Source organism: Gymnoscopelus braueri (genome assembly GCF_963280865.1).
Source record: "Gymnoscopelus braueri genome assembly, chromosome: 3".
Lineage (NCBI taxonomy): Eukaryota > Metazoa > Chordata > Actinopteri > Myctophiformes > Myctophidae > Gymnoscopelus > Gymnoscopelus braueri.
This window is the reverse complement of record NC_137612.1, coordinates 38,719,164-38,745,587: the sequence shown is the minus strand read 5'-3', so window position 1 is coordinate 38,745,587 and position 26,424 is coordinate 38,719,164. Positions and strand designations below refer to the sequence as shown.

At 42.6% G+C, this 26,424-nt stretch overlaps 1 protein-coding gene across 2 annotated transcripts in view; it reads right to left on the bottom strand.

Annotated features, from left to right (window-relative positions):
• cacna2d2a (calcium channel, voltage-dependent, alpha 2/delta subunit 2a) overlaps positions 1–26,424 on the bottom strand; it is a 291,322-nt gene that overhangs the window by 128,209 nt on the left and 136,689 nt on the right. The window lies entirely within an intron of this gene.

Sequence of the window (26,424 nt, the reverse complement as noted above, 5' to 3'; positions counted from 1 at the left end):
ACCCTCGCAGCTGCCCTCAGCCAGCGTGGCCATCTGCTGTGGGTGGTCACAGGTCAGGACGGGTCTGGGGGTCTGGGTTAAACACACGGATAAAACATCCGTGCATTAGCCGGCAAACACGCCAACGCACGTGTAAGCTCGCATCTACACGTATACTGCATGCACGCACACATACATACATGTACTGTACTGTGTAGCATACAAAGACAGACGCACACACACACGCGCACACACACACGCACACACACACACACACACACACACACACACACACACACACACACACACACACACACACACACACACACACACACACACACACACACACACACACACACACACACACACACACACACACACACAGTCCCCACCAACACAAGTTGTATCAGTAAATTAAATCTATCTGAGTGGAGACAAAGCACTAAGGTCAGGTGATCATCTCCTGCCCCTCCTCTATGTCTGTGTCTCTCTGTTGGTCTCCTAACCTCACTCCTCCTAACCTCCTTATATCACCTCCCTCTCCCCAGACTCTCCTCCCTTCTCTCCGCCCTGCCTTACTTTCATCTCTGACTATGTCTCCTCCCTTCTCTCCGCTCTGCCGTTACTTTCATCTCCAACCATGTCTCCTCCCTTCTCTCTGCCCTGCCTTATCTTTAGCTCTTCTCTTCTGCCAGTGAAGTACAAAGTACAATTACTTGAGTATTTCCATGGCTTGATACTTCTATTCCATTGCACCTCAGAGGAAAGCTTGGCCACTTTAGTTACTAGTTACCTTGCAGATTTAGACTATTAATAATTAATCAAATTATTAATCAAAGATCTTTAGAAAATAGCAGATCTACAAGCTCACAATAAGTGAGCTTGTAGATCTGCTATTTTTTAATAGCTGAAGCTTAAATATGGCTTAAGTGGTTAATGATCAATATAGTCTAATAACGATGATGAATTCTGGAATAACATTCTTCATAATCTGTACTTTTGCTTTTGCTACATTAAGTATATTTTGAGGCAAATAACTTTTGTACTTTGACTAGTACAGTAGTTCACCCAAAAAAATCTTATTTTCTATCAATTACACACCCCATGAAGCATTTAATTCATGGAGATTTATTAGTTTTTGTCCCATTCCTAAGCCAATAATTTGATGACCGGCGGAAAGATGCTAATTTAAAGAGTCTCCTTTGAGTCTCCTACCGGAAAGACCGCCTGTCATCTTAACTTTTACTTGTAAAGTATTTTACATGGTGGTATTACTACTTTCACTCAAGTCCAAAATCTGAGTAGGCCTACTACTTCCTCCACTGCATGCCTTCATCTCTGTCCATGCCTCCTCCCTCTCTCCGCCCTGCCTTACTTTCATCTCTGTCCATCTCTCTCCCCTCGATACCAGCCTCCACCTCTCCCAATTTCTGATTTCAGCAAACGCAGTGCAGCGCAGGTAAGATTCTTGTAGAGACAAGTTGACTGTTGCTATAGAAACCGCCCCTCTGGTCTAGATAATAATGTTGACTTTTCCCCCCTTTTTTTCACCGGACCACAGTGTGTGTCTGCCCATTTTCCATGTCTCTCTACATCATTGGTTCTCAAACTTTAACTTTTCAAGGACCTCTATAACTCTGAGAGGGTACAAATGGAACCAAATGGATTTAATGGACCAGTAACCATTTGGTTCCATTTGTACCCTCTCAGAGTTACAGACCTGTAAGCCTCCATTTGAAAACCTATCAAGGAACCCTGATTGTCTCCGCCAGGCCGAATGTTTTGCACCCTGTCTGTACGTCCATCCGTCTGTCCGTGTGTGTGTGTGTGTGTGTGTGTGTGTGTGTGTGTGTCCATCTGTCTGTGACCAGCTAATCTCCGGCACCGTTGGCTTGATTGCAGCGAAACTTTGCACACACACTCCCTGGATTTTTCTTGACAGTACTCCTACAGATTTTGTCCAAACATCATGCAAATCGGTACACGGTATCGCTATAGTCATTCAATGAAACAGGTCTTTCAGAATTTTCATATTCCATCCTGATAGGCTAAGATTGGCAGTTTGCAGGAGTGGTCCGTTTTGAACAAAATGCCGCAAATCATGAACGCAGCATCTGATTGCGTAAAACTTTGCACGCATATTCGCACTACGGTGTGTAAAACTTTGTATGCACACTTTGTATGCACGCACAAGGAAAAATCAAGGAAAAATCTCTGCCCTGCATTTTTCACATCTGCCTTTTAAACGCCACCAGGAGGCCGACTTATGTAAAACAAAGTTTTTGATATTACTCCTCCAGATTTATCCAAATTCAGTACACATGATCTCTAATAGTCATGCGTTACATTTTTCATATTCCATCCTGATTGGCGAATTTCCAATATTGCTGCCCCACAATAACCTACCTGACCTGGCGAGGCCTGTGCTCCGAGGAGCACTTTTTCTAGTTTGATTTGATTTGATTTTGGCAAAAGAAATACGAGTAAACACAATATAACTTAAACCCAGGATATACACATAAAAGCGTAATAAAACACTAATAAAACAGCGTAATACCATCACCACCTCAGAGGTGGGCACCATCACCCCCTTTGGGGTGGGTATCACCCCCTTTGAGGTGGTATTCTCTCAAGCCAGGCTGTTGACTTACACAATTTTTAAATGCCTCCGTCAATACAGTCTGTGCAATGGAAGCGCTGAAAATGATCCGGGAGTAATGTGGATGTCCCTCCTCCCCACTTCCGTTTAGTCTTTCCAGTCACGTTAATGTGTTCTACTGTAAATCAAATTAGATAAATATAGCTTGCTGCTTATCAGAAATGGAAATTCTAAAATACGTATTAAAGATATTTAAAAATATATTGTCATGAAATTACGAACAGATGATAGCTTCTGGAATCCGGCATTCAGGGGTGATGTTCCAGACTCTAAATAGCATTCAGAGATTATGGAATAGTTATCTGGCTACGCGAGACTACCGAGGTGGGTACCATGGCTCTCTCCACAGGAAAACAATGGCTGAGTCAGCTCCAGCGGTTTTGCAGCTTGTCTTGTATAAGCACCTTTACTGTGTTTTTCATCCATGGCTTTACGTAAGTAGGCTATGTTTGTTTTTCTGCTTCTTTCTTTCCATCTCACTGTATGGATTCCAGACATTGTTGTGTGTGTACATGTTTGTCTATGCACTACGCATTTTGTCCAGTATGAGAAGGAGTATATAGCAGGGGTTCCAAAACTTTTTATCTCGAGACCCCTATTTTCACTATTTCTTCAAATCTCTTTTTTAATTTACTAGAGGTTCGGGCCGCTACGCGACCTTCACATCTACGTCGCACCGCCGATCCGAATCATGACGACGCGGTTTGTTCTGTTTTTTTTTTGTCTGATGTCATGACGACACGGTTTGTTTGGGTGTGAGGTCAAGCTGTCACAGTCAGCCAGCATGACACACGCCATATTTGGGTGTCGCTGCAGTGAGAACGTATGAAATATTTGGATTGGATGTTTGAAAATAATTGTAGGAAACAGGGTGAAGGCAGAATGCGACCCATGGGTCCCGACCCATTGTTTGGAAACGCCTGGCATAGAGGAACAGATGAACAGTGTGTGAGTGAGCGGTGAAGGTGCTATACAGCACAGCAGCTCAGACAGGTTGACATTTGAGTCTGAGACAAGCGCTCCATCATCACAGTCATATTCATATCACCTCCGGACACCTGCTAATGACTTTATAATTACAGAACATGCTCGATGCCTCTGTCATGCACTGACACACGCTCAAACACACGTACGCACACACACACAAACCGTCATAGACGCGGAGGGCAAAACCCGGAGTAAACGCAAACCAGTCCCCCTGGCTCGGGTTCTCCAGCAATCATCTCTTGCACCAGTCTCCCCTAATGGAAGCTGACATTATATCAAACACAATAAGAGCTTTCATTTGAAAGATCTTCATTAATCGCCCCCCCCCCCCCGGCACGCACGCACGCACGCACGCACACACACACACACACACACACACACACACACACACACACACACACACACACACACACACACACACACACACACACACACACACACACACACACACACACACACACACACACACACACACACACACACACACACACACAGTACTGGATACAAAACAAATCTCTCCAAACAGAACTCCATGGAAGTGATTGGCCTTCAGAAAAGTTTGTTGTTGCTATCGGGCAGAAACCTCATATGTCCAAAAATAAAATAGTGAAAATAGCCGCGAGCGTCGTGAGCTTGTAGATCTGCTATTTTCATAACTTTTGTGCGACACTCTTGGATGATGGAGTAGGGCGTTCATTTACGTAAAGAAAAACATAAAAAGTTGAAATATGGAAATACGAGGTTTCTGCAACTTAAGTGCTTGTATAAAGCTGACATGTTATGGAGGCATACAGTACATTCTAACTCACTCTGCGTTTCCCTATCTCCTTCCCTCCCTTCCAATCTGTCCTCTTGTCTCTGCCTATATCTCCTCCTGTCTCTCTCTCTCTCTCTCTCTCTCTCCCCTTGGCTTCCCCGATGGCCCTTCTCTATACTGTTAGTGAACACGTTTACTACCCAGAGGCATTTAAACTACTGAAATCCTTGCTGTCGGGGGGAAACCTTGTATGTCCAAAACTGTTACTTTTCAGGAAATGTAAAAAAAAAAAAAAAAAAACCTACGGTGCAATGTAGTTTTTATTTAGTCACAATACTTTTCATTGGTTAAATATTTATAAACCCATAAACTACTTTCACATTTCACAACAAGTCATGATGCGACACGTCGTGAGCTCGTAGATCGGCTATTTTCGCTACTTTGGCGCGACTCTCTTGTATGACGAAGTAGGGCATTAATTTACAAAAAAACATTACAAGTTGAAATATGGAGATAGAAGGTTTCTGCCTGACAGCGATGATAATGTGAACCAGTTAGAACCCAGGGGCATTTAAACTAAGAGAAGCGCTTGAGGCATTATTAGGTGCTGCAATTTCTCTGGCTGGAGGGAAATGTATAAACTGTAGAGCAGCTACAAGCTCTACAAGTCCACAACGCTTCACCCTGCGTCGCATTGTGAGCTTGTAGATCGGCTACTTTTGGTGCGCAACACTGTGCACACAACTACATATAAATCAGGCATAAGGCTGAGCAGCATGCACACGCACACACACGCAGACAGACAGACAGACAGACAGACAGACAGACACAGACACAGACACAGACACACACACACACACACACACACACACACACACACACACACACACACACACACGCACACTGCATATAGCGTGTTTCATCAATTTATGTATGTTATTAAATCTGTAATGATTGACATGCAATTTCATCCACAGGGCTGAATATAAAGGAGTTACATACAAGGGCATTCACAGCGAAAGGAGAGGTTGAAATGGAATCACAATAGACCATCAGAAACTAATTTGTCCAGCTCATTCTCTTTTATTTTATGCAGGTGCATGTGCAGGTTCCGACAGAGAGAAAGAACTTATTAAACTTGAATCGTGATCACGGGAATTTGTCAAAAAAGGAAAAAAGAAGTAGAAATACTGCATCGCAGTTGTAGTATGTCTCCGCCAACCAGTCGCCATTTACAAGTAATGAAGACTTTTAAGGAATTTAATGGACGTGTTTTGTGAAGTCACAGTGACCTTGACCTTTGGCCCCCATTATCAGTTCATCCTTGAGTCCAAATGGACGTTTGTGCAAGATAGGGCTGGACGATATCAACTAAATATCCCAATTATTTCAAACTTTTGCGTCGATTATGATTAATGAATGTTCTTTGTCTTTTGTTAAAATAGCAGATGTACAAGCTGATCGGCTATGTGTGTAAGCCACCATTGTTCAACAAAGTTTAATACAGTGGTTAATCAGACTAATCGATTTAGTCGATTATAAAAAATATATTACTTTTTTTGTGTCGATTCCTTATCTTATTCTTATATCAAAAAAGTTGAAAACAAAAATAAATGCTACTCGATTATTCGAGAAGCAACATGGGCAGGATTAAGTCAGTTGGTTCTAAATATTGGTTTCAATATATTTTCGGTTAACACTTACATGACTGGGGTTTCACCATCCCATACACTGCCTGAATTGGGGATCAAAAAGACAGTTTTTCCAGCTATTCTATTGGTCACTGTCTCCCCTCTGTGCTCCAGACGAGCTGACACCTTCTCCCCCACACAGTGGGGGTTCCATTGTCTTTTAAATAGCTATTAACATTTCAATTGCACTCTGCTCAGTCAGTGAGCTCACATATGTTGTTGTAGGCAGGCAGAAACATTATAAAATAGGCTAACTTGAAATCTTTATAAAAAAAGTGTATAAAACAGCGCGAAGCCACTGTCTAATTACGTGACTATCTCCATTGTCCAAAACACATGGATATCTCTTGACAAACCAATATTATTATTATTCATAATAATAATATTCACATTATTGCCTGAGCGTAAAGCGTCTCCTTCTATCAGCTGTCCACGCTGACAAAAGCGTCTCCTCTCCTCCTCCCTGTCAGCGCAACAAGTGAACACATCGCTATGTTCCACAAATGTGCTCATTCCTGCTCTACTCCTGCGCTAAATATCTGATCTGCAAACAAAAAACAGTCGCTGCCTGACGCGTCCTCTGCTTGTAGATCAGATCTGTTGCATTATAAAACAGCGCGATCTGTAGCGAACACATCGGTATGCTTCACACATGTGCTCAATCCTGCGCAAAATATCTGATCTTCAAGCATAAAACAGTTGCTGCGTGACAATGCTTTAAAGGACATGCATGAAGCTCTAATCTAAACAAGTACGAAAATATATTTATATCTGCAAAGTAACTAGTAACTAAAGTAGAGGCAGTAAAAGTACAAGATTTGCCTCTGAGATGTAGTGGAGTAGAAAATTATATTATAATGTAATTATATATGTAATGATAATAATAATAATAATAATAATAATAATAGAAAGACGTGAAAAACAAGCCCAAAGTCGCTTATAATAAGCAGACATGGCAACATAGACAGAGCGCTGGCTGTAGACAGAGCGCTGGCTGCGCGGTCAGCGGGGGGTGTCAACTGCTCTTCCCTGGGGGAGAGAGGGTGAGTGCGGTCAAATTAGCCGAAATATAACGACTGGGATGGTATATATGGGGCTAATTTCATATTTATAATACGTTTCAGAAAAGAAAAAAAAAACAGAGATGATTTGAATCAAATAGTTAGGAAAAGTCATGAAAGGGCAACTTCCTCGGAGCTTCATGAGAGAAGATAATCCACTTTAAATTCTCAAAATCGTCCAGATTGACCGGCTAGTCACGCGAGTGTTAATAGCCAAGCCTTATTGCCATCGTAATCAAGAGATCATGTTCAAAAGAATGGGACGTACCTGAACACATTAGCCTCCGCTGACCACAGCTGTCGCTGGTGGAGGCACACAACACATTTGAATCGTTATGTTGATGAATTGCCGACGCTAGGTACAATACTAAGCTTTAGTGGTGTTGTATTTGCATCATGTTAAATCCTACCTACTGCTGAATACAGATACATTACTTATCTGCAAGAAGGACATTTAAAGATATACTTTACAAGGTTATATAAATCACAATAAATCACTTTATACCGTGATATAGTCGCAGTGACTGAATGTAACTTTAACCCATTAAAACCGGGAAAGCACTTTGTGCCGTGCTGCGAGCTTGTACATCTGCTATTTTTGAACATTTTAGAAAAATATTTAAAGTGTGAGAACTGCTGATTTAGAAGGCATTTGTAGAATCGGCCTCAGATCTTAATGGGTTAAAAGCAAAACTCCATTATGACATAGGCTACTGTATGCAGCCAGTTTGAGAGCAGACCAAACTGGATCACATAATAGCGAACAATTATACTTAATCTTTTGAAAAGCCAACGGAGCACACAAAAAATATGACTTGAATACATTTCAATCTTTAATCAGACTCTAGGATACTTATTTTCATCATCTCAACGTATTAATGGAAATTGTTGAGGGGCACCATCACATCTGGCCATAAAGATCACTGAGAAAATTGCAATCAGTTGTTGACAAAAAACTAAACTGTGTCGCAAAATATAAGAATATGCAGACCAAAGTACATTAGCAGAGAATGTCGCAATAACTCAAACGCTGATGGTTTTCGGGTTATTTATGTGTTTAGGTGCCTGCAAAATATAGTAATTGGCTAAAAGGTTGAAGCTTGTCAAAAATGCCACTTTATAATGTCAAGCCAATAAAGATGCAACCAATAAACTAGAAATTAAACTGTTGACCCACGAGAATGAGAGGGAGAGAAATATAAGGTGACAAATGAGAGAGAGAGAGAGAGAGAGAGTCTGTGTGTGTTCAGATAAAGGAGTGCATGACGGAGGGCCTTGGGCGCGGCTCTCTCGCACTCTCTCATTGGCATGCTCTGCATCTCCTAGGCTTTTAGGCGATTAGGGAGCTGCTGAGACCATAGCGTCCACACATAGCTCCATGCAGATGTTCATTTGTATGCCAATAAACAAATGTGCCCTCAGATTAAAGTTCCAATACGCAGTGCAAATTCAGCAAAGTAAATGGCATTCTCCATGCACATCACATCAATGTGCTGCCTCTCTCCAGACAGTGAACCGAGGCCCCCTCGAACTGCACATTAACTTCAAAGACTCTGTGAAAGATGGGCAGTGGACCAGAAGATAGAAGCGGGGAGCACAGTGTGGCAAAATAGAAAGTGTGGAGTAAGTGTGTAAAAAGAAAAAAATACAGGTGGAGTAAGTGTGGGGAAATGAGAAAGAGATGAAATAAAAAGAAAGAAAGAGAAAGTAGTGGAATAAATGTGGAAAAGGGGAAAGATGTGGAAAAAGAGAAAGCAGTGGAATAAGTGTGGAGAAGGGGAAAGATGTGGGAAAAGTGTGGAAAAGAAAAAGATGTAGAGTAAGTGTGGAAAAGAGATATCCCAGCCCCAATCATGTGCCTTTAAATCAAAACATAAAATTAAAGAAGTACTAATGCTATATCTTCACAAGTTCGTTTCAAGCCCCCAATAATGTATTCATGGCAGTTAAGGCACATTCACTATTTCCCCTATGCATTATCTTAGTCATGAATTCTGCCCATGAATCTCTAATTTCAGCTCTTTCAGACTCTCTTGGTTAACAGCTCAAGGGTTGCAAAAATCTAAAGTCTAATCTAATCTTTCTCCTTTACTCCCCCATATATATATGTATCTCTCTCTCTCTCTCTCTCTCTGGCTCTCTCTGTCTCTCCCTTTCTCTTTCTCCTCTGTCAGTCTGTACAATTTACAATTTTGCAATTACAATTGAGGCATTTAGCAGACATTCATAACCAGAGCGACTAGCAAGGTAAACACAGACATCAAACGGAGAGAGACAGTGAAATGCCTCAGTAAACTAGGATCATGAGTAACAAGAACCTATAGCATCAGTCTAAACAATATACTGTCAAAATAATAATCTGCACATTGAAACGATAGAATAGCAGGTAAACAACAAACCTAGCATCTATCTAAATAACATGCTGATCTACATTTTTACATTGTGGTCGAGAAAAACAAGCCTAAGTAAAAAAGACATGAGAACAAATCCATGCATGGTCGTCATAACTAGTCTGTCTGTCTGTCTGTCTGTCCCCATATCCCTTTCTTTCCCCCATCTCGCTCTCTCTCTCATCTCTTCTCTCAGTTTTTTCAGGGGCTGTCACTTCCCCTCACGGTAAAAGCAGTTAAATCAGTCAGTGAATATTCCAATCCTGTGATAAGAAAGGGAGGCATTGTCCTGCTGCACTCATGGTAATGCCGCACCCCATTGTTGGCTGACAGGGCATCCATGGAGGAGAAGGCTTTAGCCCCCGATAGCATCACCACACTGCGTGGACACGGTGCCAGATAACAAGCCTATCCACCAGCACACACACATGCCAACACCTCTCAAACAACACCCCGATCTGATCATCTGAGGAAGAGGCGCTTTAACACCAAATAAAGACAAATAGGATAACGGAGAAATGAAAAGAAAAAGAAAAAAGGCCATTACAATATTAACCACTTTCAACCCGGTGGCCCTATTCTGGGATTCGCATTATAGTTGAACATTTTAATTGCTGAATAAATTGCAAAAAAAAAAAATCCAATATTTTTCACACATCCTCATATATTAATATCGCCTACACTACAGGGTCGGTGGGGCCGGGATTTACATTTGTGACTTACGTGAGGGGCACCATTGCGCACCAAACTTGGGAAAAACATAGTTCAGGGGTCTGCCATGAGAATAGGCACACCAAGGATGACATTGTACAACCCAGCTAAGTGTGCCATGGGCCGTCAGGGGCCACACGTTGTTGGGACGCACCGCTGCTCTGATGTACACCAAACTTGGCACAAACACAAGTTTTGGCATGAGAGTAGCCACACCAAAGAACATAAAATGCACACATCTAGGGCGCTATGGAAGTTTTACAGCAGTGTTTAACACGTCAAATGGCAATAACTCCATTGCTCTGATCAGTGCAATATAGGATATTTTCAGGCCTGAAAGTCTAGTTTAAGTATCCACACGTAGTTGCAGATCTCCATTTCTTAAGTGCTTAACACTATCATAGAAATCAAGTAAGATTTTATGAGGTTTCTGCATTATCTGTCTCACAACTCTCTAACATGGCTGATATTTTAGCCACCACCTTATTGGTTAGTGGTTTTAGTGACCAATCACATACAGTAAGCTGGGGACCTCAATATCCAATCACATTGTATCATGGCATAACATTTGAACTCCAATCGTCTGGACAAATTGTTTCCAGGTGTCTTTGTTCCCCTCCCATTTTTTAAGCGGTGCCGACCGTTTATAGAACCGACCGAGTGTGTTTGTGTGTCCGTCCATCCGTACGTACGTACGTACGTATGAGCACGGCATCAACACATGCAGCTGATTGCAACACAAAGATGCAACCAATTACACTAATTATTCACAAAAAGGAGACAGTGCAACACATGTACCACTTAAAGACATGCATTGCACACACACACACACACACAGGCCGGTACTGCGTGCACGCACACACCATAGACCGTAAAAAATAATGGACAAAGTGACACCATTGGTTTCTACAGACCCTTTTTGAAGCCTGTTTTTCAGTGATGTCATCTTTCTATATCCGGTCCGAAATTCTACCAGAAATGTATGCTATTGGCTGCAACCACAGTGAGGGCGGGTCTTCACTCGGTAGAACCAGTAGAAACCCTAGAACTTTATCATTCATTTCAAAACTAATGGGACGATAATTTACTAAACGCATATCATGATGATTTAAAAAAGACTTTCAACTAGCGATTGAAAACAAAGTGTTTATGAAAAGGTTTGCTAAGGTAATAAAATTAAGTATAAAGTCTGCACAAAACCTCATTCAGTTGTACTGAGATTATAATGTATTGCGACTGGTAGAAGGTGAAATAGCGACATCTTTTGGGCCATTAATAGGAACAGCATCCTGAATGAGAACCCGGAAGAGAGCTTCAATTCCAGCGCTGATTCCTTGAGGCTTGGCACACGCACACGCACACGCACACGCACACACACACACACACACACGCGCACACACACACACACACACACACGGTCCCAACTCAGTCAGCACACTCATCAAATAGAGTATTACCGTCTGAATACCAGCACCCATACATCAAACAGAGTAGTACTGTCTGAATATGAGCACCCACACATCAAATAGAGTAGTACCGCCTGAATAGAAACAACACAGACTATGCACTGCTTACTCACACTAGGTGTGATTTTGTTCATCCACAAGTCTAAGATGCACCAGAACCCTCTTCACAGCCAATCAACAATCAGTGCTGGCTGAGGGAAACCTGTTATTTTCGACCCCGCAATCATTTCCATCAGACACTTTGCTGTCCACTCACGATGCTTTGAGCAGCACATTGTATACGTCATCATGACCATCAAATCACACACACACACACACACACACACACACACACACACACACACACACACACACACACACACACACACACACACACACACACACACACACACACACACACACACACACACACACAGATGCTCGAAGTATCAAAAGCCAGGAGGTCCAACAAGCAACCAAATAAACAGTGGTGGACAGTAACTAGGTACATTTACTTGAGTACTGTACATAATAAGTACAGCGTGACTTTGTTTTTTTGCAAGCTGAAAGCTTTCACATTATGTCGTACCTTTGACTCTACTACAGTTCTAGGAAGGGACTCTTGTGACCCAAACGTACAAAAAAATGATATGAATAAACCACTTGAGCCCTATTTCAAATATAGTTAAAATAGCTGACACATCATGAGCTTGTAGATCTGCTATTTTCAAAAATAATTGCCCATTTTCTGAAAATGGAACTAAGATGTGGACTATGTGTGGAACAGAGAAAGATGTGGACTATGTGTGGAAACGAGAAAGATGTGGACTAATGTCGGATAAAGAGAAAGATGTGGAATAATGGCAGCTACAAAGCCACAGGCTACCATTCATTTTCCATGGAAGCCAGCGACATAAAGATACAAAGCTACTACCAGTGATTTTCATTGGAAGCCAGCGAAATGAAGATACAACGCTACAGGCTACCATTTTCAATGGAAGCCAGCGACATGAAGATACAAAGCGACACCCTACGTTTGTAGATGCAACAAAATTTAGCAGCAGCTACTGTACTATTTTTAAAAACATTTTAACAACACAAATCTTGTATGGGAACCAGCTGGCATAAAATCTTTTCAGATGGGGGTCCGGTGGCCAAATACATGACTTGACATGAACATGTTTGAGAACCTGACTGTACTAGCCCAACAGTACTGCTGGAACCACAACTCAAACAAAGGAACCTCTACAGTAGGAGAGGAAAAAAGTGAGGCTATTGCAGCCATTTTAAACACACAGTGCTCCGTTTCAAATACTGATAAGCATAACCACATTGTATAATCACAAATAAAACCGCGAGCAGTTCTGTTTTTTTTTGTTGTTGTTGTGTGCGAGCTGAGACAGCTAGAGCCCGGCGCAGCCTGCCGAGCACGTAATGGAACTCATAAACGGCGTTATCGCTTGAATCCTGCGCCGCAGAACTGACGTCCATCTGCTCAGCACCGGAGGGAACCTGTCGGGCAGAAACCTCTTATCTGCGTATTTAAAGGTTCCATGTTTTTTGGGTGTAAATTAATGGCCTACTTCGTCATACTACAGTGTCACACAAAAAGTTCCAAAAACAGAAGATGTACAACAGCAACGCATTGCGAGCTTGCACAAAAAGGTAACAGTTTTGGACATATGAGGTTTCCAACCGATAAGGGGGGGGGGGGGGGTAATGGAGGGGAGTGGGGGTCCAAAGCAGCATACAATTTAGCATGGCCGTCTCCCCTATCAAGTGTATCTGATGGTCCCCGGTGCCTCGGCACAAGCTGACATGCGAGACGATGTGTCCCTATACTGAGATGTGTCCATAATGGAAACCTGCTATCCACGACACACCCATTGACACAACACTACACAAACCCACAAAATAGGGATAGTTACTGGTGTGTGTGTGTGTGTGTGTGTGTGTGTGTGTTTGTTTGTGTGTGTGCATGCATACAGTTATGTGTATGTGTGGGTGTCTGCAATGGTGCATGCATGAGGGAGTGAGTGTGTGTGTATGCGGCATGTGTGAGAGCCATCGATCGTGCATGCATGTACGCGTGTGCGTGCGTGCGTGCATGCGTATAATCGCTGCTGTCGGGCAAAAACCTTGTATCTCCATGTTTCAAATGTTTTTTTCACAAAGTAATGCCCTACTTCATCATACAAGACTGTCGCGCAACAAAACATAGAAAATAGAAAATAGCAGATCTACAAGCTCACTTGGATCGGCTATTATCAAATTGCTTTTTAAAATAATAATAAAAAAGGAACCGTTTTGGACATACAGGTTTCCAGTTTCCACCCGACAGCAACAATATAGTGTGTGTGTGTGTGTGTGTGTGTGTGTGTGTGTGTGTGTGTGTGTGTGTGTGTGTGTGTGTGTGTGTGCACAGTGCTCTGGACCTCGTTCAAACAGACCAATAGATTAGCAGTTGGTCCAGTCAGTGATCAATGAGTATTATGGCTCTTCAAGCAGCCATTTGGATCCCTCTCCTCACAGTTAAAATCAGTGTTCATTTCACAGTGTTCATTTCACTCCGAGTGTCAAAAATGGACCGGTATAAGCGTGGCTGTGAACCCCACATAACACACCCTCTTCTCTTTGCTCAACCTTCCGTCACCCATTTTGTTTCGAGCAGATGCTTCGGTTACCGTGGTGACCCACAACAACAGCTTTCGGTATAATTTCAGCTTCTTGATTGCGGAGAGCGAGCTGTAATTTGCTTAAGTGTGGTGCGATGGAAGGCAAAGTCCTTTTTTTCCCCCTCATCTTTTTTTCCTTTTCTTTTTTTAATGTATCTTTTTATTCATTTTACCTCTATCAGGTCCGACTCTCGTCTCTCAACCCCCCCAACCCCCCGTCTCCATCAATTCTCACCTCTATTGTCTCCCGAGAGAGATCACTTCAAAAAATCAAAGCTTCCGTATGCGCTCCAGTACGGCCCCCACTAGAAAACTGACTCATGGGTGACTCAAGCCTATTTCACATTCTGTCTCCTGATGGGTGTTGCTTACCGACTAGTCTCTGGAGACAGACTAGTCGTCTCACGCAGTATTCAAATGCTTCTGTCATATGGTCTGTACAAACAGAAGCGCTGAAACAGATTTTCACTTTAACAATGCGTTGCGTAGGTGCTCGGGTGATGCAATTCAATTCAATTCAAAGGAGCTTTATTGGCATGAGAAAACATAGTTTACATTGCCAAAAGCAAGTGTAAAATTATAATAAAAACTGTTGAAAATGGGAAGTATATACAGTTGGAGGGGGTACAGCATTGTGTAAACAGAGCTATGTCACATTGCGTCGTTATATACATGTTATATACAGGGTATAAAGCTTTTTGAGACGAATAACGTAATAACGTCTATATTTTGCAGTCACTTTGGGACAAATAGCATAATTTTTTCTCAAAACTATTTAAATAGTATACAAAAAAAGCCTCAGATTTAAAATGTGTTTAAAGGTAGCCGCTCTGTTTATATGTGCAGTAGGTCTAGAGGTCTACTTGGGACACTCAATGGTTAGTAGTCCTTAGGGTGGTTCTATTCCATTGGCTAACCTTTTATCGCAACAGTTCACAAATCTTGCTGCTGTGTTCGCACATTGTTGTATTTCTCCCAGTAGGTATGGGAGTTTTTTGTCGTTGGTGATGCAGTGGTAAAGTATACCTGCCCACCACCGCGGAGTCTGGGGGTTCTAATCCACAGCGGTGCCGATCGTCTATACGAACACAATTGGCCCGTGTTCAGGGGAGGGAAGTCGGCCGGGGAAGTTGACACTGCACGTACTCCTATGGGTTGGGGCGGGGAGTGTTGGGCGGGAGGAGTAGGATGGAGGCTCTACGTCCTCCCGGTGGGGGCTCCTCACTGGCAGGTGAGCCAGTAGGATACAACGGCAGTGACAACACACTCAATCAATTGGATTGTTAGATTGAAAATCCGTTCTAGTCGGCAAGCGACACCACAAGACATCACGCAAGACAAGACTATAAACTTACAGTAGCTTCAGGCTGGAGGAAAGCATCAAAGGAAAGGAAAGAGGGAACAAGAAAAATGGCAAAAGCAATTAGAAACGCAGAAAGGTAAATACGTAGAGAGGAGGACTTCTTCAGGTGTGTCAGCAAGCTGTCAGGAGGTGGTTGGTGAGATAACCCCCCCCCCCCGCTGTCTGGGAGGGAGGCTTGAAAAAGTGGCCCCCGTGTCTAAATCCTGCTGATCGATCCACCTGCTTCACCGGGGAATGGGAATCAATACGGCAGAGAAATCCATCGGGCCATGCTCCAGAGCTTGATTCCACCCCTTTCAGCACATGATCAAAACCCGTGAAATGTTATTGCAGAAGGTGAACCTGCTACCTTCTCCTCCTGGCACTCTGGTCAGAGCCGGGTCAAGATGGAAGGAGAGACTACAGAAGAGGGCCCAACAATTTATCAAAGAATAATCCTAACCGATGAACTACAGTACTGCTATTTCCAAATCACAGATGCTGCAATCAATTGTGTAAATGAGAGAGGGGGGTCCAGCTGGTGTTTTAGGTAATATTTGGTCCATGAATCAAATACAATTTAAATTTCAACCATTAAATGGCATGTTTAGCTCACCGTCTATAAATAATATCAGGCGGACATCTCTGATCGTCTGGCTATGCAAGAGTAGTTCAGTTCAGTTCAGTTCATCAGCACAAAGAAATCAACTAAAATATTAAAATGGATGTTCGTGGACACAGTGCTATTAAGATGGAAGAAAAATTATCTTACATTCATATACATTCCTTCCTAAGAGACAAAAAACTGTGGTGGAAAATGACTATGTGGTGGAGAATGAGAAATGAAACAAGAGGCATGAAAAAAAGAAAAACCCAACCATTGGTGTACAGATTTGAATCCCTTCAGTGCCCTCATAAAACATAATGCATTCTGTGGCTAATGGAGCCCATACACAGTGTTAATTTAACACTGAGAGTGTAAAAATGGACCCAAATGGACCCGTAAGGGTGAGTGGAATGAAGACGTTATAGCTTCCAGGGTGGGGTTGAGAGAGTTTCACCAATGACTCTCATCTCCACTGAAGGGCCAATTATCTCAAACTGTGACATAAGGAAGCCTGGCAGGGACAAAAGATGGCAGACCTTGCAACTGTTGCCCGAAAACAGTTTCATGGCTTAAGGAGATCTAATGCAGATGGTCATATTCCAAAATGTAAAACATAGTCACTGCACAGTAACATACACAATGTTTTTGACTGGGGTCTTTTTCCCCCCTCTATACCAAATTTCTTAATTGAAAATAGATGACCTTTGTAGAATTTAGATTCTAAAAGATCTACAAGCTTGTAGATCTGCTATTTTTGCAGAATGTTGTGACATGCCCAGAATAAGGATGCTACTGTAGGTTTCATGTGGTGGAACAGAACCAAATGGGTCCTTATGGTTCCATTTAGTACACTCTTTAATTAGGATGGATACTTTTACATGAAACGGTGTGCTAATTTAGATGGAATTACAGGACAAAAAATACAGACTTTATAAGAGGAACCCTATGTGGGCATGAGGTGATGACTGTACATTATTGTGTGCAGTGCACTGCATGTGTACAATACATTGTGTCTGAACAGCTGAACACACGTGTGAACAAAAATAAAATGAATGAATGCCGGTGGTTAGTAATGAACAAGAGAGAAAGAGAGGAAGAGGGTGCAGGCAGAGAGAGAGACTGAACAGATAGCGCGAAAGAGAGAGAAATAAAAAGCGTGAGAGAGAGAGAGAGAGAGAGAGAGAGAGAGAGAGAGAGAGAGAGAGAGATAGAGATTGTGTTGGCCTATGATGAAAGGCTTGATTGATTAGAGAGTGATGATTGTGGTAAATGACCTGGAAGATGACTCCATCTCTGTCTGCTTTTTCTCTCACATACCGCCTCCTTCCCTCTCTCGCTCACTTCATCACCACTACAGTAAGTCACTCTCTCTCTCTCTCAGTCTTTCTCCCCTCCGACTCTGTTCTTTCTCCCAATTTTACCTCTTCGTGGCTTCATCATAGTAACCCATCAGAGAGTCTCTCTCTCTCTCTCTCTCTCTCTCTCTCTCCTCTCTCTCTCTCTCTCTCTCTCTTCTCTCTCTCTCTCTCTCTCTCTCTCTCTCTCTCTCTCTCTCTCTCTCTCTCTCTCTCTCTCTCTCTCTCTCTCTCTCTCTCTCTCTCTCTCTCTCTCTCTCCTCTCTCTCTCTCTCTCTCTCTCTCTCCCTCCCTCCCTCTTCTAATGGCACGGCTATTAGCGCTAATGCATTTCAAACATACAGCAGCCTGCCACATCAGAATCTGATGGAAAAGTGCACGTCTGCCCTCTCTTCTCTTTTCACAATCTCCCTCCTTTGTTTCATGCAGTGTTTCCGTGTTCGATGCCTCGACATGCCGGCCACCATTTAACTAAGTGACAGCGGTGCTTATCTACCTACTGTACTGTACCATATACATACTGTACTGTATAGCCTGCATGTGTTAAAGGGAAGTGTGTTGACAGTGCCATTATGCATACCATTGGTTTGGTATTCAGGTAGCCTAAAAGAGACTGTTAATACAGATTATTATCAGTGGTACTTGAGTCAAAGTATAGATACTTCTGATCAAATGTTACTCAAGTGAAAGTTGCAACAGTAGGTGAAATTTGTACTTGAGTTAAAGTAGCGAGAATAGTAGATGTACAAGCTCACAAAGTGTTGCATTGGGACGTAGATCTACTATTTTCACTATATTTGAAATAGGTTAGTCAAAAATACAATATTTGTCTTTGAAATGTAGAGGAGTGAAAGTCACTAAGTATCTAAAAATCACACCCAGTGTGAAGTGGGCGGTGTGGTCACAGTGGTCATCACAGTGATGGAAGTTCACTTAAAGAAAAGTAATATTTCTGAAGTGGGTGGTGCTATTTATTAACAATAAACAATAAATAAACAATGGTTGGTCCACAATGGGCGATTCACTTTAAAAAAATCACACCCAGTGTGAAGTGGGCGGTGTGATCACAGTGGTCATAACAGTGATGGAAGAAGTGATGGAAGAAGTGATGGAAGAAGTGATGGAAGAAACCATAACTTAAAAAAAACAAATTTATGGTATTTTTTAAGTTATGGTCCTATTTATAGGGCTATGCACATGTGTCATGTTTCCCTAGCCAATCACAGTCCTGAATAGACTGTGATTGGCCAATCACGGTGCAGGGTTAGAGGGGTACATTTGTGGCCAATCACAGCGCAGGATTTGGTGTGCAAATATCCAAACCTCACATATAGGGGCGGTTTCACCGCCCAAAAACCATAGATGTTTTTTTTTTAAGTGCATGGTCCTATTTATAGGGCTATGCACATGTGTCATGTGTTTCACTAGCCAATCACAGTCCTGAATAGAGTCAGCCAATAAAGTCAGCCAATCATATTACAGCTAGCATTGAATGTGTAGGGGTTAGGGGTGTACAATGGTGGCCAATCACGGTGCAGGGTTAGGGGGGTACAATGGTGGCCAGTGATTTGCATTGAATGTGTAGGGGTTAGGGGTGTTGGTGGCCAATCACAGTGCAGCGAATGTCGATGTCCAAACCTCACATATAGGGGCGGTTGCACCGCCCAAAAATAGAAATACTCAAATAAAGTACATATTATGCTCAAAACAACCATTTTAAACTTAAATGTTATACTGGAAGTCAATTTAGAGGCAAACAACTATAGCCTACCGTATAATTGTCAATATGACATCACGGCGATATGACATCAACATGATATCTGAAATCCAAATGAAAGCCACATAGTAGGCTATTAAACCCTTCCTTGGTATAATACACTAGTTATTAATATGACCGGCTAGTCTATGACATCATATTGATGACATCAGCCTACTCCATAAATGGGGATTTGTGGTTCTATAAATATTGTTGGGAGATCCACTAATCCGACGGTGCAAGCAAGCAATGCAATATGCAAAACTAAATATGCAAAATGTGCAATAACCAATAGAAACATAATAGACTGAACTTGAGAGAAAGACCACCATGCAATTGATAAATGGCTGCCGGAAGATCTAAAGGTCAGAGGTCAAAGGGGCAAAGTTTTTCTTCATGAGGATACACATATGTGTAATGAAGTTTCATGGCTGTAGGTCCAACGGTTCATGAGCTATTGCCAAGTTTCTTAAAAACCGACTGCATGGTTAACCAAGAACTGCAAAAAAATGCGGAAGAATAATAAAACGAACAAATACAAAAGGGTGCCTGTGCCGGGTGGCCTACCCCGTGTAAGTGGTGGGGTGCAGCCTTCAGGAGAATCAGGACCCAAGGAAGCTGCGAGGAAATAGCATTGCTACAACATATTAGGAATATCACAATATATCGTGCCACGACTGTATCGCCATAATTTTAGTTATTTATTTATTTACTCAGTATTTATACATTTTTATCTGGTGAAAGTTACAGGAGTTCTTAAAGGTGTGTGATATTAAACGTAATATCATCAATGTTCGTCTGTCTCAGTAAAACAGACAAAGCACTCAAATGTATTATAATTTTAAAATCAGAAAACAGAAATTTGATGTCCTACAGTTTCTCCCTGGCTTGTCGGTGTGGCAATTTAAACACCACACAGAGAAGAGGTTTGATATTTCTTGGTTTCTGTGGAATACCGGTTCTCCGTCCCATGAAGATTTGCAAAAAACATACGGAAATATAACTGTGTCACCGTGGGGAAGGATCGACTCTCAACACAATGGATGATGGGGGCTGGAGACACACAGAGACTGTCACACACAGAGACTGTCACAGAAGGATGGGCTCCTGACCTTGAGAAATCAGGAGCGATCAAACACTTTAATGTCTATTTCACACACCATTTCATTCCAATGGATTTAAAACCCCCAACGACCATCACAACAGTTGTTACCATCAACACCTCGATGTCCATAACCATGGCCTCCTGCATCCAGCGTGGTCACAACCTAACAACTGGAGCTACGCCGCGAGAGGGTGTGTGTGTGTGTGTGTGTGTGTGTGTGTGTGTGTGTGTGTGTGTGTTACTATACTTGTGAGGACCAAACATCCCCACAAGTATATTCCCTATTTAACATTTAGTTGTGCAGCAATGTCACACACCAAACAATTGCAGATTTACAAGCTCTGTAGATATATTATTTTTCCCAGCAAATTCTCTGCTATTTTCGATGCCGTCCTAATTATGTTAATGTCCTCACAAGTATAGTAATACAAACCTGTGCGTGTGTGTGAGTGTGTGTGTGTGTGTGTGTGTGTGTGTGTGTGTGTGTGTGTGTGTGTGTGTGTGTGTGTGTGTGTGTGTGTGCAATCATGCGTTAATGAGTGCTAGTGTTTATGCACGTGTATGTGAACCAAGTGTGTATGCGTGTGTGTGTGTGTGTGTGTGTGTGTGTGTGTGTGTGTGTGTGTGTGTGTGTGTAACAGATGCGATAGCAGCCGTGGTGAGGAGCAGGCATGTCGTTGAGATCCTGTGATGTCACCACTTTAAATGGAGGAAGCAGATGGGCCGGGCCCAGGTACACAACCTGCTGCTAATGAACACATCCCAATGAACACACACACTTACTAAACAACTTAACGACACAACGTCTATTTAGAAAACACAAACACACTAATACCAAACAACTTAATCACAAAACATCCTTCTAGAAGCCCCCCCCCCCCCCCCCCCCATAATACGTCATGTTCTAGTGTTGTGTCATCACTTCCAATTTCACTTGTTTTATCTGTGTCCTGTGCGATTTCTCTTACCTGACTGGATAATATTGGTATTCTGACCATAGAATGCATGTTCTATTTAGAGCTGGAGATACAGGGAGACACCCTATATAGCAATGATTATAGAGCTATTTAACACATATTTGAAGAAAAAACACCTATCCTATGTACCTTTAAGTGTCTTGCTCATGGACACTTCAATGCGTATACTGGGGGCACTGGGCGACAAACCGGTGACCTTCTGATTACCAGACGGCCTCATACCCACAAACTACAGCCACCCCAAAATGACTGGCCTACGCCTCACATACACAGTAAACTCCAGAGTTTTGATTCAACCACTTTTAACCTGGTGTCCCTGTTTTGGTCATTATGCAAAAATCGCCCAAAGTTGAATAAAAGAAAGTTAAATAGCTCACAACGTGTCGTAATGTGGCGCGTTGTGAGCGTGTAGATCTGCTATTTTCAAGGTTTAAAACAAAACTGTTCATTAATCGTAATCGAGGCAAAAGTTTGAAATAACTGTGATATTGATTTGAAGTCATAAGGCCCAGCCCTATAGTGTCTTGCAGGTAAAGCTCCTCTCTCTGCTCTGTGTGACAGACTGACAGAGCTGTTAGTTTAAGATGCTCTGTGTTTGCTGCTAATGCCCAGCCAGCATGCAGCACTAATCTAATTAGTGTGCCAGTCAGCCGCCTGTTCACCCAAACACAAATTAGAGAGGCACACATATCTACAAACAGGGAGAAATAGCATCGCTGTGTGGGCAGAAACCTTGTATCTCCATATTTCAACTTTTTTATGTTTTTTTGTTCATAAATGAACGCCCTACTTCGTCGTATAGGAGTGTGAAGTAGGATAAATAGCCGACCGACAAGCTCACAATGCGACACGCCGTGAGCTTGTAGGTCTGCTATTTCTTGCTATTTCAGAAAAATGTGTAAAGTGAAAGTGGTTACGTCTTTATCTGTGTTTTTATAAATCTTGAAGCAATGAAAAGTAGTAACAAGAGCTTGTGACTAAATAATAACCACATTAGATCCAGAGGCGTCGCTAGGTCTCTACTAGGTTGGGGGCTTAGCCCCCCAGGCAACGGACACATGCAGCGCGCGTGCATGTGTCCGCTTTGCGCGCGCGATTTTTTCCGCGGATTTCGGCGGATTTGGGTACTTTCCCCCCCGTTTTGTGTTACTTTATTTCGGTTTTAGGGTTAGGTTAGGGTTATAGATATATAATTCAAATTAAGAAAAAAAACTTTTTATTTTCTATTTTTTTATTGGTGGCTTTGGATAAAACATTGGTGGCTATAGCCACCGAAGCCCCCGCGTAACGACGCCACTGATTAGATCAGTACAGAACACAGGTTCTTTTTTTGCATGTCCTGAAGTTTTGGACATACAAGGTTTCCACCCGACAGCGATGATTATTCTCACAAGGATGAGGCCTATCTCCTCCTCTCTCACCTCCTCCGCCTACTCATCCCCGCCCCTCCCCCCTCCTCCGTGTGTGTGTGTGTGCGTGTGTGTTTTCTTCTTCCTTTAAACGGTTTCACACTCGCCCCTGCCGAGATTCATTACCTGGCCTAATTATAAAAGCAAATGAAATCAGCCGCAATACATTATTAATGGAGGAAGCGCCATTAGGATTCATTTGCAGCGTTTGCGACAATGTGATATTTCTCAAAGTGTTTTCATGCCTCATGGAGGAAGCAGACACACAAGACAGATAAGCAGCAAGGTGTTTGAATGTGATGGAGATGAGAGGGTGGGGATGGGGGTGTTTTAGACATGATGGGGGGGTGGGGGCGGCACCGAAAAGCAGAGAGAAAGAAAGACAGAAAGAGAGAACCGAGTATAGGGCTGGCAAATGAACCGAATATATATCGAACCGATATGTAGAACTAAAAACCCACTTAACCTTGCTCCTGTAGGTTAATCGTAGAACCGTGGAGCAGATTTTAAAATATATATATATATTTGGTGGCGTACAAAAAAATGCGAGGTTACAGGTTACAACAAGTCGCACCGCAGCGTGTTTTGAGCTTGTAGATCTGCTATTTTCACAATTGTTTTAAAATAATTGTTCATTAATCAGAATCGAGCCAAAAGTTTGAAATAATGGTGGTATTGATTTGAAGTCATATGGTCCAGCCATAGAACCAAGTAGGGCTGGGCAATATGGACAAAATCAAATACCACAAACTTTTTTACCAAATACCTCGATATCGATATTGTGACAATAATATCTTATTGTGACGATGATATACATTTCCTTTTTAATTTGTCATAAATAGCAAAAATCTGATCTACAAGCTCATAACTCATTGCGATGTGTTGCTACTATTTTCGCAATTTAAATTTTCTTTTTTTTATCGGTCTTAAGTGATTAAAACCCAGTCACCAAGGTTTCTCTGTTCATTTTGAAGCCACTGTGGAACCTGGACCAGCCTGTTGACGTTCCTGGAATAAGAAGTGGGTGATTTCCCCAACCAACCAGAGTGCAGTGGGCGTCGCTCCAAATGTTGTGACGTCAGGGCTCTCAATGCTGCACATTGGGGAGGAGGAGGGACGCGGGGGCGGGAGCACAGATATGTGAACAAATGGGATCCGGCGGATTCTCTCTCCGGAGATTTTGAACCCGCCCCTCTAGACAAGATATCAGACGCGCTAGGGCAGCCTACTGTGGAAGTAACAAAATTGCTGCAGTTCTAATTAATGGCCCAGCAGGTGGCGGCAATTCCCCTCCTGCGGCTGCAGAAAAACTTTTATTCCATCCACATCAATGGGAATTGGACCTGACTTGGTTTTATTTTCATAGAAACCTTTACATAAATACTTTATGTTTTCAATCGCTACTTTAAAGTCTTCTTTCCCACAGCATGATATGTGTTATTGTAAATTATGGTCCCATACATTTTGTAATTGATGATAAAGCAGGGTATGCTTTCAGGGCTTGTGATTGGGTTCTACCCCTCGCTCCCCTACACACCAATAGCACACTGGTTGTGGTTGCACTCGCCAGTGGTGCGAAGCCTAGGCCGAAGGGTCAGGGGGGCCCTCAAACTTTTTTATGTCAAGGACCCCCAAATTGATATATGTTTTGCCATGCGGCCACAGATGCATTTCACACAGAATTTTTGGATCGTATTTTTGGATTGTTTCGTATTGCTATAAATGAACGAATATCGTCCATGTATCGTATGGTCAACCATGTATCGTGATGCGTATCGTATCGCTGTTCAAATGTATCGTTACACACCCAATAGGCCCCCACATACACAGCCCAATGGCCTGAGGGCTCATTCAAGTCAGTCAGAAGGGTCCCAACAGCCTCAAGAATGGCCTCTTCTCATAAAAGGGATTGACCACCCCGGCTCTGGTCTGTCGTTTAATCGATTTTTTGCTCGGAGGGGGCCCTGATCGGTCTCAGGCCCAGGGGCCCGTAGAGTTGGGATCGCTGAAATAGTGGCTTCAAAGCGGGTCTGTAGAAATCAATGGGCGACGACACATATGTAATTGTTTTTACAGCCTATGTTAAAAACACAAAAGAAGACAACAATAATTGTCACATCACGATATCCCAAATCCCAGACAATATGTATAGTCTCATATCAGGATATCGATATAATATTGTTACACAGCTCAGCCCAAGGACAGAGAGTAGCAGAGAGAAAAAAACAAATGCAGAGAAAGGGAGAGAACCGAGACAGATCAGAAACAGAGAGGGTCTCGGAGATGTTGTGGCAGTGGGGGTGGGCGGTGGGGGTAGGAGGGTGGTCTTTTCCGCTTGAAGAGGTATTGATGCCGTATTGGATGCAGCCTCCTATGAACAGGTGTGGGACTCAGCCCCCCACCACCTGCATGGCTACCCACACACAGCATCGGTGGGTGTGTGTGTGTGTGTGTGTGTGTGTGTGTGTGTGTGTGTGTGTGTGTGTGTGTGTGTGTGTGTGTGTGTGTGTGTGTGTGCGCGTGCGTGCGTGCGTGTGCGTGTGAATTACTGTACTTGTGCTGGCCAATCCCCATCAGTATAGTAGAATTTGAGAAAATTAGACATTGTGAGTACACATTTCCTGGTCCTCACAAGAGAAATGGTTGTTTTATGGTAAAAAAATAATAATAATAATAATATATATATATATATATATATATATATATATATATATATATATATATATATATATATATATATATCTTTAGAGTTAGACATTTAGAGGTTGAGAGGATTAAGGGTTAGTGTGAGAGTTATACTGTAGTTGTGTACCGAAAAAAAAAACGATATAGAGCTCACAACGCGTCGTGAGCTTGAAGATCCGCTCTTTTCGGCTTTAGGGTTAGAGTAAAAAATTGTAGAGAAAATTGTAAGGAAATTGTAAAAAATAGCACTCATATGCTGTCTCAAAATGTTGATATCCTCACACAAGTACAGAAATACAAACGTGTGTGCGTGTATGTGTGCAGGTGTATGGGGGGGGGGGGGGGGGGAGGAGGGGTACACCAGCCATTAGTCCCCCTCCCCACCTCCCTCAGAGCAGCGGGGACAGAACGCATACGGCCACCGCTGCCACCCCGTTGTAAGAGACCATGAATAAAAATGGACTTCAGCTGGGGAAGTGGAAGAGAGGGGCTCATAATTATTCCTTTTTAAATCAGTTAAAGCTTTTTCTCAAATATCCCGCAGGAGGCACGGGGTTAAAAATCCATTTGTGGGAAGTGTACCATGACAGCGAGCCTGTCTCCCTGGAGACAAAGAATATGACAGTGGGGAACGCACGAAGTGTGTGTGTGTGTGTGTGTGTGTGTGTGTGTGTGTGTGTGTGTGTGTGTGTGTGTGTGTGTGTGTGTGTGTACGCGCACCTGCGTGTTTGCATCGGTGTGTTTGCAAAATCTGGGAGTCAGCAGAGCAGGCAGGCTTACACACACACACACAGGCAAATACACAAACCACTAAAAGAGGGTTTCTGGTTTTT